This window comes from Zalophus californianus, chromosome 5 (assembly GCF_009762305.2).
Source record: "Zalophus californianus isolate mZalCal1 chromosome 5, mZalCal1.pri.v2, whole genome shotgun sequence".
NCBI lineage: Eukaryota > Metazoa > Chordata > Mammalia > Carnivora > Otariidae > Zalophus > Zalophus californianus.
In genome coordinates, this window is record NC_045599.1 from 143,935,269 (window position 1) to 143,951,899 (window position 16,631).

Sequence of the window (16,631 nt, forward strand, 5' to 3'; positions counted from 1 at the left end):
TAAATTAATGGAGTTTGTGCAATAAATCAGGCATGTCCTGTAAAAAAAAAAGGCACTAAAAATAGTACAGAGTTAAGTTGTACAAGTTTCAGAATTTAAAATTCTGTGTTCTATTCCTATGCCACTGTGATTTTAAATATACATGATTTGAAATAAGGAAAAAAAATAAGAATGTGTTCATTTCTGGGTGTTAAATGCTATTTGTATATGTATGTATTTATTCATTTTAATTTAAAAAAGGGAAAATAGTTTAAAATGTATCCATTTAATTAAAAAATATAAGAAAACTTCATGGAACGCCTGGGTGGCTCAGTTGGTTAAGTGTCTGCTTTTGGCTCAGGTCATGATCCCAGGATCCAGGGATGAGTCCTGCATCAGGCTCCTGCTCAGTGGGGAGTCTATTTCTCCCTCTGCCTTGACACTCCCCATGCTGTGCTCTCTCTCTCTCTGACAAATAAATAAATAAAGCCTTTTAAAATAAAAAATATATAAGAAAACTTCAATTGTTTAATGTAATTAAATCGATTTTGTGTATGTACCTATGTATTTAAGTATATATTTTATGCATTATGGGTTTTTAATAATAAGATAGATGCAGTTGATAATTGTTTAATGTTTTTAATATTATTAATTTATAACTTTGTGTTATTCATCTGTAAATAAAACTATAAACATTTAATTTTTAATCACAATTACATTTAAATATTCCTAAAAATTTCATCTTTCAAAAGATACAGTAAAGTCTAAAGAAAAAAAGGTTTGACTCAATTTTCTAGTCCAATTGAGAAGAAACAAAAAGAAAAATCAGTTTACTTACTGATTTTTGGACAAGGATTTTTAATAGCAAAACATGGAAATTTTTTTCAAACGAGAAGCAAAAAAATTAATTTGTAAATAAATAGAACAAGTGTTGTTAAATACCTAAACTTTTAAATGTGTTTCAGTTGATGTTTAATAATATTGTGTTTTGAGAAAATTATCTTTTCTCCTGCCATGAGCCTGACAATTTTCAATTACATCTTTATTTATAATTAATAACACCAATTTGGAAAGTATGGGAATCAGTTCAAGAATTCTAACAGGGCATGAGTCACACAGCTATCCCAACAAAGAAGTTTGTTTGTTTGTTTGTTTTTGATAATGTCAAAAACTAAATTTTGTCGGGAGGGTTTTTGTCATTGTCAATTTGTATTGAAAATAAGTAGCTATTTTTATAGAAGAAATGAAATCTTGTTTTCCATTTATGGTTTTTTGGAGCCAAAAAATAAGATATTCTATCTTGGTAATAGATCTGAATTAATATAAAATAGTTCCTGAATTATAAACGTAATTATTTTCTAATGGTTTTGCAAGTTATAAAGACTATGTATTATGATTAATTAATACAAATGTTTGAATCTCTTTTTTGTAAAATATTAATTCTAAAACCAACCAGTTAAACGAGTCAGATCATGTGAAATCAGATTTGTATCTTACACAATACTCAAAGGAATTCCTAGTGAATCTAATACTTGACTATAAACATAAAAAAGAGAATACCATTTTTCATACATTAAAAGATAGAACTATATAGGGAAACACGATGAATTTCATTACATCAATGATTCTGCTCTAAGGATTTTTAATTTTTACAACAGTCCTGCTTTAAAATTTTGGTAACTGCTGAGGTTGATGTATAGAGATCTATGAAAATCCGTTAGTATTCACTACTTAGGATACTATAAGAAGAAAGTTTTGGTAGGGTAGGAAGACAAAATACAGATCACAGCACTTGAATGCAGGTGCACTTCATTTAATTGCACTTTGCACATACTGCATTTTTTTTTTTTTTACAAATTGAACGTTCATGGTAATCCCTATATTGATTGAGTCCATTGGTGCCATTTTTCCAACAGTATTTGTTCATTTTGTGTCACATTTTAGTAATTCCCACAGTATTTCAAACTTTTTCACTTTTATTATATTTGTTATGGTGATCTTTGATGTTATTGTTGTCATTCTTTTGGGGTGCTGGGTACAGCGCCCAAATAAGAGGGGTAACTTAATGGATAAATGTTGTCTGTATTCTAACTGCTCCACTGATGGGCCATTCCCTTGTCTCTCTTCCTCTCCTCGGGCCTTTTTATTCCCTGAGACACAACAAATACTGAAAATAGGCCAATTGATAACCCTACAGTGGCTTCTAAGAGTTCAAGTGCAAGAGAGTTGATGAGGCAAACTTCACTGTTGTCTTACTTTAAGAAATTGGGAAATCAGCCCACCCTTCAGCAACCACCACCTTAAATCAGTCAGTGGTCAACAACATGGAGGCAAGATCCTCCACCAGTCAAGTGTATATTTCTACATAAAACTACGTTTCTGTTGAGGTGAGCTCAGAATTACTAGTAAAAATAAGAATCAGATAGTGGTGATTGGTACCAGGCTAATAATGAAGGAGGAAGGCAAAATCTTAAGATGCCAGATGGATTTTGAGAATCAGGTATGTGTGGTAGTTCTGGGGAATGTTAATAAAGGAAAAGAAAGTCCTGAAGGTGTGAGGTAGGGGATGTGAGAGTGTATTATGTTAGGTTCACTGTGGGACAAAACATAATCATGCAAAATGAATATATAAACAAATACAATAGAAATCAGTATACACTGCCACTTCATCTTAGTTGTTAATCAAAAATGTTTCATTTGTTTTCCTGTAGAGAATATGTGGTTTAAAAGCAACTTATTTTTAATTCTGTGTGTATATTTAAGAACTTCCTATAAAGAACACTGTTTTTAAACATTATTGTCCTCAGTGTCTGACAATAACATTCAATCATTATTGTGACAATGAACATCTTGCTTCTAATTTTTTATGGCAATTATGGCAACTATGAGTCAACTTATTATGGAAGAGATATTCACAAACTAAAAAGAAATAAAATGGGTTCTACCATTGTGTGATTTCATATGTTGCTTTTTGTTTATCACAAAATTATACTTGCAGATTTCTTTGATAAAAAGATGTAGTTTCCAACTACTTTGCATTGTGATCATATAATTAGCACAAGAAGCCAAACAAATAATTGTTTCTTCACATCAAATATATTTATAGCAAATGTATAAATCTATACTTGCCCAGTATTTTGGAGATATTTGAGACTAAGATGTTACCAATGTTGGGTATATAAGATTAAAATAAAAGTATCCTTAATAATTATGTATATGTATAAATAACAAGGGTACTTTCTCATATCTGATACCTAGCTTTCAAAAAATACTGTATTTTTAGGACAAATTTGGCTTTAGAGGAAATACTGAAAAGATAATGTAGGGTTTCCGTATATCCTCTCATTCAGTTCCTGCTTTATGACTAACTTATATTGCTATGGTGCATTTGTTACAACTGGTGAAACAATATTGTCACATCATTATTAAATAAATCCGTATTTTCTTCAGATTTCCCTAGATTTTACCTAGTGCATTTTTCTCAGTTCTAGGATTCTATACAAAATACCACATTATATTTACTTGTTATGTCTCTTTATGCTCCTTTTTTTTTAAGATTTTTTTTATTTATTTGTCAGAGAGAGAGAGAGAGAGAGCACAAGCAGGGGGAGCAGTAGAGGGAGAGGGAGAAGCAGGCTCCTCACTGAGCAAGGAGCCCGATGTGGGGCTCGATCCCAGGACCCCAGGATCATGACCTGAGCCGAAGGCAGATGCTTAACAACTGAGCCACCCAGGCGTCCCTCTTTATGCTCCTTTTGGCTGTGACAATTTTTCACAGATGGCTTCAAAGGTGAAGTCTACCAAATATTTAAAAGAAGCAGTAACATCAGTTCTTTTCAAACTCTTCGAGCACATAGAATTGGGTGGAACACTTTCTAACTCGTTCTGTGAAGCTAGAATTACCTTGATACCAGTGACAGAAAAAGACACCACAAGAAAAGAACATGACATATCCCTTATTTCTGTAGATAAATGTAAATTTATGTATTTACATTGTAAATATATCATTGTAAATTTATCTATTTACATAGATAAATGTATAGATAAATGTATCTATACAAATAGATAAACATATATTATGATGATATCTATCATCATAATAGATATGACATATCTATTTGTATAGATACAAATACCTTCAGCAGCATAGTAAGAGAATAAAACACCATGACCAAGGGGTTTGTTCAAGGAATGCAAAGGTGGTTCAACATAAATATACTGAGTGTAATATACTACCTCAATGGAAAGCAAACACAAGCACGAGTTCATCTCCATTCATGCAATAAAAGAATTAGGTAAAAGTTATTTCCTTTTTATAATAAAAACAATTAAGAAACTAGGACTAGAAAGACATTTCCTCAACATGATAAAGGGCTTTTATAACAAAACCGATAAGTCACATCATACTCAGCGGTGAAAGATTGAAAGCTTCCCTTGCCAAGATAAGGAATAAGATAAAGTTACCCATTTTACTCATTTCCATTTGACATTGTACTAGATAGTAAAACCAGATCAATTAGGAAGAGAGACAAATAAAAGCTATCCAGTTGGAAAGGAAGTAATAAATCTATCTGTGGTCACAATTAACATGATGTTATATATAGAAAAACCAAAGGACACACACACACACACACACACACACACACACACACACATCCAAAAAGGAGAGTAAGAAAGTTCTGTTTAAAATAGCGTTAAGAAAATAGCATCAAAAAGAATACTACACTTAGGAATAAATGTAATCAAGAAAGTGAAAGACAGGTACAATGACCACTACAAAACACTGCTGAAATAAATTAAAAACCTAAATGATGTGAAAGATATCCCCTGTGTACGTATTCAAATATTTAATATTGTTAAGATGGCAATGCTCCCCAAAGCAATCTACATATTCAGTGCAATTCCTATGAAAGTCCCAGTGGCCGTTTCTTCAGAAATAGAAAACCTATCCTAAAATTCATATAAAATTGCAAGCTACCCCGAGTAGCTGAAATCATTCTGAAAAAACATGATTGGGGGACTGATACATCCTGATTTCTAAATTTACTAAAAAATCTACAGTAATCCAAACAGTGGCACTAGTATAAAGATAGACATATAAATCAATAGAATAGAATTGGGAGTGCAGAAAACCACCACACATCATGGTCAAAAGGTTTTTACAAGGGTGCCAAGACAATTCAATTGGAAAAGAATCCTCCCTTCAGTGCTGGAAAAATTGGATATCAACATGCAAAAGAATGCAGTTAGACCCATATTTCACTAAATACAGCAATCAACTCAAACTAGATCAGAGACCCACATATAAGAGTTAAAACCGCATAACTCTTAGAAAACCTCAGGGTAAATATCATGACTTTGGAAGTGGCAACAGTTTCTTAGATGCAATGTTGAATGCATGGGTAACAAAGGAAAGAATAAATAATTTGAACTTCATCTGAATTAACTTCTGTGCATTGAAGGATACTATGGAGTTAGGGAAAAGTATGAATAGGTTTGAAAATATGTGATATTAGTTACAAAAAGTAGGTTGATAAAAATGTTGACTAAAAAGGCAGGGCCCGTTTCATGCATTTTAAAACAAACAACACGGCACTTGAGCTTATTTATGGATAGATACATTACAGAAATATTGTAATGCAACAACAAAACAAACAAAAACATGTAAGGAAAACCAACAACTTCACAATAATGTTTTCTCCAGAAAAAGAAAGAGGAGATTTGGTGGCAGAGATTTGGGAAAGTTCAGATACGTTTGTCATTGTTTTCCTGATAATTAACAAAAAAACTTTAAAGATAAATGTAATATAGTATGTAGTTGTTTCTCATGTTATTCTTTGCAGTTTCCTGTATTTTTAAGTATCTCTAAAGCAGATGTCTATTTCTAATGAGAAAAGAAAGCAAAGTGTGGCATAGTTTTTGTTTCCCCTATCAAAAAGTCAAGAATATAAAAATCATTAAAGAAGAAAGTTTTATATATATATATATATATACACATACACATATTTACATATGTTCCATATTCTATATATTTTGCAACTAAATATACATAGTGATGATAAAGATATCATTTTATAGGCATTGTTGACATACAAGTTTATAGCATTTATATTCAATTAGTAAAGGCCATATGTGCAATATTGAAAATAACAAAGTTCATCTTTGTGTTTAGTTGTGTATCCTGGGGTTACCTTGCTAGAAGAAATCATGGTGGCTTGGTGTTCTCTAGTTTGCTGACTTGTTAAATTGAGAATCTTAAATGTGTATTCCATGGATTCTCCTATTCAATAGTTTTCCTTGGTAAATAAAGTCTGATGAATTGGAACATTACCTGCTTTCCTTGAAACTGAATGTATTATGAAACAGCTCTTTCAAAAATCACTACAATAAATACTGTAAATCCCATGTGAATTAAAACCTGATTTTTAACTGAGCAATCCATTTAAGAACGAATCTCATTCATAGTAACTCTTGTGGGTTGTATAAAAATACAGAAAAGGTTAAAAAGTCAGCAAGGAGCTTATAATGGCTCATGTCTCACTTATTATATATTTTATCTTGTGATTCTAAGTTTTCTTTTAAGTTGATACATAAAATTATCATAATCTACATTCCAAGACAGATATCTTATCCACACACTCATATATATTCCTACATATATACTTGTGGACCTCCAATGATACATTATTGAAAGAATATTCAAACTTCTCACATTCAGAAAGATTTGTAATCCACATTTGAATAGACCTTTTTTTTCCCCAATTTTTGAGCTCAAGGCACATTTTAAGTGAAACAAATGGTGATAGAACTATGATTATAATAGCTTTTAAGGAGCCAGAAGTAATGATGAATACATATAGATATAGAGGAGAAAATTGTTTTCTGATACCTTATATCAAGCTAGGCGTGTAATCTGGGGAGTCATTCGTTAGAGTAACTGGTGTTTAAAATACCCTTGAACTGCTTTAGAAAGCTCTTCTAAATGTTATTGAAATAAAACGATGAGGTCAATTTGGAAAACGCTGATATTTAAACTCATTAAATTCATTTAAAATATTTACCAAGATCCTATTATTTATTTGATATTATGACAGACCCAGCAGTAAACAATAGTGGGCAAAACACTCTTTCAAGGACATTTCAACAACTCTTTCAAAGAGCACTTGAAGGTTATAGTCAAATCATCAATCTTCTGGCATTAAACGTTGTGTCCAAACAATTGTTTCTCTACCTCTGTGTAAAATTCATGGCCTCCTATTTACTCATGTGATCTGAAAATAAGTAGATCTGTTTGTGAAAACTCAATAAAAACCAATATGTCAAAACATACACAAAGATGAGCTGATGCAGAATAGTCAATAGGTAGCTAAGAAACAAGAGCTCCTCCATTACATGATGGGAAAAACACTCAACAATAGGTATGTCCTAGGCAAAAAGGAACTGCTGTAATTTTACAAATGTTTGGGGAAACCTTAGTTAAAAACAAAAACAAAAAACCTTAAGTGTCTTTAGTAAGCTAACGGATGTTGAGGACCTCAAAATTCAATAATATTTGTTTTCCATAAACATATGTTGGACTTCTAGCCTGTTGTTCTTTCTTTCCCTAATATTGGTTCTTCTAAATTATTAAGTGAATGGTGTGCGTTCAGTTTTGTTTTTCTGTGTGTCTGTATGACTTACATCTTTCATTTTTAATTTTGGTTTTGCTTTGCTGTGAGTTTGTGTTTCTTCTCGTTGCGGTTGTAGTTTGCCTCAAGTTCAGAGTTAAGTATGCGGATCCTTTCAAATCCATTTTATTTGGAACAAAGACTTAGGAACATTTTAAACACTCAGGCTATTACTTGTAATATTTCCATCTTAACATCAAAGTATCCATACATTTTGTTTGATATTCCTCACTTTATGTTACTGATAGTAAATGTCTAATCCATTAGGACCATAAACCAAACTTCAGCATATCACTAAAAATGTTTATTGCAGTTTGACAGGAAGGAGTTAACAGGCAGCCCTTTCATCGTTTGATATAAGCAGGTACAAACCTGTTATTTCTGTGTTATCCTGCTAGTAATCCTTTGTCTTCTCCACACTATAGGCTCTCTCGCACTATAAATTGACTACTAAAAATGTGGCATTGCCATCACAAACTTTTTAAATGTGAAATTCGTTTTGACACCAAGTGGCATGTGGGTCTTGAACAATGATGAATAAATTATTAGCAAAGACTGAACAATTGTTGAAAATAGTGTATGTAATTTGTGTCTGGAAAAATGACATCTATAGAGTAAAACAAGTGCCCAAACTATTTCTTGCATTAACTTAGCAGATATTAAATGTGCTAAAGAAATTTGGATTTGGCTAAGGCTAGATTGAAGCAGATTGTTTGAAGTGTCAACCGGGTGCATCTAGCTGAGCCTGATAAGGTATTGCAAGAGAAAGATGAGCTAAAGAAAGAATTGGGGTTTTTAAGCAGAATTTAAAGGGAGTATATGGGGCCAGTTGTGTTGGATTGGAAAATAGTGTTTTTAAAGTCTAGTTTTCCAGCCAATAAAAGAATTTGAAATGAAACAAGGCCATGGACAAAGAGAAAACCAAGAGCATGGTGGTATGTCTCTTTGAAATAAATGGTAACTGTCTACAAAGGAAAGGTTAGTGTGATTTTTGGTAAATAAAGTGAACGTGGCTCAGTGCACACAAATTTCCAAAATTTTTTGAGTAACCTATGGCTAAAAACACTACTGAGTTAGCTAAAATTGTCTGAGATAGATCAAATTGCAAAAGGCTTTTGGGACCTGCATCTTATGTAAACAAAAAGCAGGCTACTCAAGAACCATGGAGAAATCCATGATGAACAATGAATTAGGGAGCCACTCCCAGGAAGAATTACAGCTATTCCGGGAAGCTAGTTTCAGAGAGCAGGGCTGGATCCTAATCAAGGAGCATTCTAGTTCTGTTTTAAGAAACTTGGCAACATTTTCCCTGTGTGATTTCAGGCATTGGCTCTGGACCAATGATGGATGTATATAGTTTTGCTATAAGCATTAGAGTAATTTAGTTTGTAACATGCATAGCGTAATGGCTGCCAGTGTCATGTGCAAATGAAAACATTGCATATATTGGTTGCCATTGTTCTCGTGTAAGTAAAAGTGCCCAGTCAGATGTTATAGACCTAAGCAAAATTATATCTCTGATGGTATTACCAATTCATTCCACTGAATTTCGTAAAAAGCCTATAAATTAACCTGTACAAACCAAAGTTGTGATTATTCTTTTTTCTATTTCAGAATCCAGGCTTCCTCAAAGGTAAGATTCTTCATTAATGAAGGCATCTAAATGCTATTTCAATTACAGTTAAATGCACATGTGGGCACACACTCAGACATACAATTAAAAAACAAAAATATTTAGTAATATCCAAACTAAATAAAATTTCCCTCGAATAAGTCATTTTCTCAGAATATACTTGATAAAAATTCCTTATCCTGGGGCAAAAAAATTCTGAGAATTATCCATCTAATAAGATTTCATGCACTATAGGACAATCACAGGACAATATCCACTAAATCAAAGCCTAATTTGGTCAGCACAATTATACAAAAGAAAATATTGCATTGATGTTCTGTGTAAGATGGTTCATTGCCAATTCCTTTTTTAATTGATTTACACCAACAAGGTGTTAGATGATAGGAATTTTCCAAATAGTATGCTACTGCATTAAAATTGTGCAAAGAAAAAAAAGTCAAGAACAGCTTTCATAGGAAAATAAAACATGATGGTCATAAGCAGTATAGATGGATGATTAAAATCACACATAAATCAGTAACTTTTTTTAAATTTTTATTTCTTTTTAAATTTTATTTTATTATGTTATGTTAGTCACCATACAGTACATCATTAGTTTTTGATGTAGTGTTCCACAATTCACTGTTTTCGTATAACACCCAGTGCTCCATGCAGTACGTGCCCTCCTTAATACCCATCACCGGGCTAACCCATCCCCCACCCCCCTCCCCTCTAAAACCCTCAGTTTGTTTCTCAGAGTCCATAGTCTCTCATGGTTCATCTCCCCCTCCGATTCACCCCCCCTTCATTTTTCCCTTCCTTCCCCTAATGTCCTCCATGCTATTGCTTATGTTCCACAAATAAGTGAAACCATATGATAATTGACTTTCTCTGCTTGACTTATTTCTAATCTCTTCCAGTCCCATCCATGTTGATGTAAAAGTTCGGTATTCATCCTTTCTGATGGCTGAGTAATATTCCATTGTATATATGGACCACATCTTCTTTATCCATTCATCTGATGAAGGGCATCTCGGCTCTTTCCACAGTTTGGCTATTGCGGACATTGCTGCTATGAACATTGGGGTGCATATGGCCCTTCTTTTCACTACATCTGTGTCTTTGGGGTAAATACCCAGTAGTGCAATTGCTGGGTCATAAGGTAGCTCTATTTTTTATATTTTGAGGCACCTCCACACTGTTTTCCAAAGTGGCTGTACCAACTTGCATTCCCACCAACAGTATAAGAGGGTTCCCCTTTCTTCACAACCTCTCCAACATTTGTTGTTTCTTGCCTTGTCAATTCTTGCCATTCTAACTGGTGTAAGGTGGTATCTCAATGTGGTTTTGATTTGAATTTCCCTGATGACTAATGATGATGAATATTTTTTCATGTGTCTGTTAACCATTTTTATGTCTTTTTTGGAGAAGTGTCTGTTCATGTCTTCTGCCCATTTTTTGACTTGATTATTTGTTTTTTGGGTGTTGAGCCTGATAAGTTCTTCGTAGATCTTGGATACCAGCCCTTTATCTGTAGTGTCATTTGCAAATATCTTCTCCCCATTCTGTGGGTTGTCTCTTTGTTTTGTTGACTGTTTCCTTTGCTGTGCAGAAGCTTTTTATCTTGATGAAGTCCCAAAAATTCATTTTTGCTTTTTTTTCACTAGTCTTTGGAGATTTATCTTGAAAGAAGTTGCTGTGGCTGATGTCAAAGAGGTTACTGCCTATGTTCTTCTCTAGGATTTTGATGGATTCCTGTCTCACATTGAGGTCTTTCATCCATTTTGAGTTTATCTTTGTGTATGGTGTTAGAGAATGGTCAAGTTTCATTCTTCTGCATGTGGCTGTCCAATTTTCCCAGCACCATTTATTGAAGAGACTGTCCTTTTTCCATTGCATATTTTTTCCTGCTTTGTCAAAGATTAGTTGACCATAGAGTTGAGGGTCCATATCTGGGTTCTCTATTCTGTTCCATTGGTCTACATGTCTGTTTTTGTGCCAGTACCATGCTGTCTTGGTGATCACTCCTTTGTAAAATAGCTTGAAATTGGACAACGTGATGCCTCCAGCTTTGTTTTTCTTTTTCAACTCCTTGGAGATTTGGGGTCTTTTCTGATTCCATACAAATTTTAGGATTATTTGTTCCAGCACTTTGAAAAATGTCATTGGAATTTTGATCAGGATGGCGTTGAAGGTATAGATTGCTCTGGGTAGCATGGACATTTTAACAATGTTTATTCTTCCGATCCATGAGCATGGAATGCTTTTCCATCTTTTTGTGTCTTCTTAATTTCTTTCATGAGTGTTCTGTAGTTCCTAGAATATAGATCCTTCACCTCTTTTGTTAGGTTTATTCCGAGGTATCTTATGGTTTTTGGTGCTATCGTAAATGGAATCGTTTCTCTAATTTCTCTTTCTATAATTGCATCATTAATGTATAAGAAAGCAACTGATTTCTGTGCATTGATTTTGTATCCTGCTACATTACGGAATTGCTGTATGAATTCTAGTAATTTGGGGGTGGAGTCTTTTGGGTTTTCCACATAAAGTATCATGTCATCTGCAAAAAGAGAGAGTTTGACTTCTTTGCCAATTTCAATACATTTTATTTCTTTTCATTGTCTGATTGCTGTTGCTAGGACTTCTAGTACTATGTTGAACAATAGTGGCGAGAGTGGGCATCCTTGACATGTTCCTGATCTTAAGGGAAATTCTCTCAGCTTTTCCCCATTGAGGATGATATTCACCATGGGTTTTTCATAAATGGATTTTATGAACTTGAGGAATGTTGCCTCTATTCCTTATACTCTGAAGAGTTTTAATGAGGAAAGGGCGCTGTATTTTGTCAAATGCTTTTTATGCATCAATTGAGAGGACCATATGGTTCTCTCTCCTCTTATTAATGTGTTCTATCACACTGACTGATTTGCGAATGTTGAACCACCTTTGCATCCCAGAGATAAATCCCACTTGGTTGTGGTGGATGATCCTTTTAATGTATTATTGGTTCCTATTAGCTAGGATTTTGTTGAGAATTTTGGAATCCATATTCATCAGGGATATCGGTCTGAAATTCTCCTTTTTGATGAAGTCTTTGCCTTGTTTGGGCATTAAGGTAATGCTGGCCGCATAGAATGAGTCTGGAAGCTTTCCTTCTCTTTCTATTTTTTGAAACAGCTTCAGGAGAATAGGTGTTTCTTCTTTGAATGTTTGGTAGAATTCCCCAGGGAATCCATTAGGCCCTGGACTCTTGCTTTTTGGGAGGTTTTTGATCACTGCTTCAAACTCGTTCCTGGTTATTGGCCTATTCGGGTTGTCAATTTCTTCCTGTTTCAGTCTTGGCAATTTATAGGTTTCTAGGAAGGCATCCATTTCATCCAGGTTGCTCAACTTATTGGCATATATTTATTGATAATAATTTCTAATAATTTTTCTGTTTCCTTGGTGTTAGTCGTGATCTCTCCCCTTTCATTCATAATTTTATTTACTTGTGTCCTTTCTCTTTTCTTTTGGATAAGTCTGGCCAGTGGTTTATTGATCTCATTAATTCTTTCAAAGAACCAGCTTCTAGATTCGTTGATCTGATCTACTGTGTTTCTGGTTTCTAATTCATTGATCTCTGCTCTGATCTTAATTATTTCTCTTCTAATGCGTGGCCTAGGCATCATTTGTTGCTTTTTTCTCTAGTCCTTTAAGGTATAAAGTTAGTTTGTGAATTTGGGATTTTTCTATTTTTTTGAGTGAGGCTTGGATGGCTATGTATTTCCCCCTTAGGACCGCCTTTGCAGTGTCCCATAGGTTTTGGACCAATGTGTTTTTGTTCTCATTGATTTCCATGAATTGTTTAAGTTCTTTGATTTCCTGGTTGACCCAAACATTCTTGAGCAGGGTGGTCTTTATCTTCCAAGTGTTTGAATTTCTTCCAAATTTTTTCTTGTGATTGAGTTCCAGTTTTAAAGCATTATGGTCTGAGAATATGCAGAGAACAATCTCAATCTTTTAGTATCTGTTGAGACCTGATTTGTGACCCAGTATGTGGTCTATTCTGGAGAAAGTTCCATGTGCACTCAATAAGAATGAATATTCTGTTGTTTTAGGGTGGAATGAGGTCTATCTGATCCAGTGTATCATTCAAAGCTCTTGTTTCCTTGTAGATTTTCTGCTCAGATGATCTGTCCATTGCTGGGAGTGGAGTATTGAGGTCTCCTACAATTAATGTATTGTTATCAATATGACTCTTTATTTTGGTAAACAGTTGGCTTATGTAGATGGCTGCTCCCGTGTTGGGGGCATAGATATTTAAAATTGTTAGATCTTCTTGTTGGATAGACCCTTGAAGAATGATATTGTGTCCTTCTGTGTCTCTAACTACAGTCTTTAGTTTAAAATCTAATTTGTCTGATATAAGAATTGCTACCCCAGCTTTCTTTTGAGGTCCATTGTCATGGAAGATGGATCTCCATCCCTTCACTTTCAGTCTGGATGTATCTTTAGGTTCAGAATGAGTCTCTTGTAGACAGCATATGGATGGGTCCTGTCTTTTTATCCAATCTGCAACCCTGTGCCTTTTTATGGGAGCATTTAGGCCATTCACATTGGGAGTGATTATTGAAAGATATGAATTAATTGTCATCATGTTGCCTGTGAAGACCTTGTTTTTATAGATTGTCCCTGTAAATTTCTTTTCTATATCACTCTTCGGGTCTTCTTTTATAGAACCCCCCTTAATGTTTCTTGCAGGGCCGGCTTAGTGGTCACATATTCTTTCAGTTTCTGCCGGTCTTGGAAACTCTACATTTCTCCATCCTTTCTAAATGACAGCCTTCCCAGATAAAGAAATCAGTAACTTCTTATGATTCAGAAATTCCAGTGACAAATAGACTGTTGGAAGCATTTTCTTAAATATTGTGTTAGTTTTCATCAATTGTCCATACAAGGAAGAGTGAGGTTTACGTTTAGGAAACAACCAATAAGAAGGAGACAAAAAGGGACGCCTGGGTGGCTCAGTTGTTAAGCGTCTGGCTTCGGCTCAGGTCATGATCCCGGGGTCCTGGGATTGAGTCCCACATTGGGCTCCTTGCTCAGTGAGGATTCTGCTTCTCCCTCTCCCTCTACTGCTCCCCCTGCTTGTGCTCTCTCTCTCTCTGACAAATAAATAAATAAAAATCTTAAAAAAAAAAGGAGACAAAAACTATATTGGTGATGCATTTCAAAAAGACTGGAAATGCATCAGGGAGACCAGCGTTGGGAAATGTGATGACATGTTGAATTCTTTTCAGGAATTATATTCTCTCTCTATCTCTTGCATATTTAAATTTCTACACAAACATACAAACATTCTATTATTTATCCCTTCTTTAAAAACAAAACAAAACATTCTTAACTCTAATTTCCCTTTTTAGTTACCACTCCTTTTTTTCTACTCTCATTTTACCAATTTTCCTCATAATAATAATCTATAATCTTAGTATGCAATTCTCCATTGCTCATTTATTCATATAAACCCAATTAAGCTTTTCCCCCACTATGTAATCACAAGTACTCCTATGACCTCTTGGTTAAAAGCCAATGGTTAATTCTCGATCTTTTGGTCTTACTTTACTACCAGCATTTTTGAAACAGGTGATTTTTCCATCCAACTGAAATTAATCCTTCACTTGGCTTATAAGTTAGCACATACCCGGTTTTCAATCTATATCATAGACCTTCCTCTTTAGCCTCCTTTACTGGCATTTCTTTTCCTCATGATTATGAACTTCAAAGAGTCCAGCTTCAGTTCTTAGATGTTTTCTTTTTATTATCTAACTCACTTCATTGATCATATCTTATCCAGTCCTAAGTTTTTAAATATCATCTACATATTGATAACCCACAAATTTATATCTCCAACCTGAACTTATTTTCTGAATTCCAGGAGTGTATATCCATTTGACTCCTTGACATCTCCAATGGTTGACTATAAACACCTGGAATTTAATACATCCAAAACCAAAGTCCTAATCAACCCTATTCTTCTTTGAGTGTGCTGTCTCTGTGGTTTCTCCATCTCTGTCAATGAAAACTGCCATCTTTCTAGTTACCTAAGTCCAAAGCTTTGACTCACTTTCTTGCACCTATAATTTAATATATCCCTAAATCCTGCCAGCTTTCCCTACAATATATCTAGAATATAACCACTTCTGGACATTTCTATGGCTATCACTCTTGTCTGAGCCATTATTATAATGCACTCTTGAATTATTGCATCAGTGTTCTAATTGATCTTTTTGTAACTCCCTCTACCATAGAGGTTACCATCTAATAGCAATCAGTGATTCATTCACTACATAAGTGAACAGTTGTCTTCCCAAAACCTTCAACACATCTGTATTAGTTGTATATTGCTGGGTAACAAATCTTTACAAATGTGGTGGCTATAAACAACACATATTTCTTATCTTGCATTTATTATTGGTGTGAAACAGCAGTCTAGGCACTGGGTCCCCTACTTCAAGATCTCATGAGGCTGTAATAATGGAGTTGGTCATAGCTGCAGTTTCCATCTCAAGACTCCACTGGGGAAACATCTGCTGCCAATTTCATGTGTTTCTTGGCAGCATTAAGTTCTTTGAGTGCTGTATGACTAAGATCACAGTCTCTGGTTGGCTGTCCACCAGATGTCTCCCACAGTTCCTAACTCTTTGATGGCTGGAGACCACCCTCACTTCCTTGCCATCTGGGCCTCCCCACCATGATCCAAGTCAGCAAGGGGGAAAGCCTACTAGAAAGACAGATGTTACAATTTCATGTAACACAGTCCTAATGACAGTCATCCTATGCTGTATTCTATGATTTAGGAGCAAGTCATAACCCAAATAATCCCTACCCATACTCAAGGACATTAAGAAGCAGGGATAATTGAGGACAGTCTTCAAGTCTGTCCACTATGGTTTCCCACTGCAATCAGAGTCACAGTCAAATGTTTTACTATGTCCAATGAGGACTTACATGATCTTCCCTTAATCATGTCTTTTACATCTCCAAATTTGGAATACACCTCCAAAATACCTCCAAATTTGGAACCTGAAGTTAAAATATTTTATGATCTTTACTTGTCGACATTTAAATAAAAAATTAATTTATACTCACAAAGCATTCAAAATAATAAAAATTCACATTCTGTTACATAAATATGCATTTAATTGAAAACAGAGCTTGTGACATTGCTAAAGAAAAATAAATTTCTTTGGACTAGACAATTTTTGAGATTTCTTTTATTTCCAACTATCTGAGAGTAGTTAAAAGAGAATAAACAAACCATCATTGAGACTTTTACCCCTTCTTTAATGCTTAAGGCAGACACTCTCACAGGTACAAAATATATCGAAGAGTAT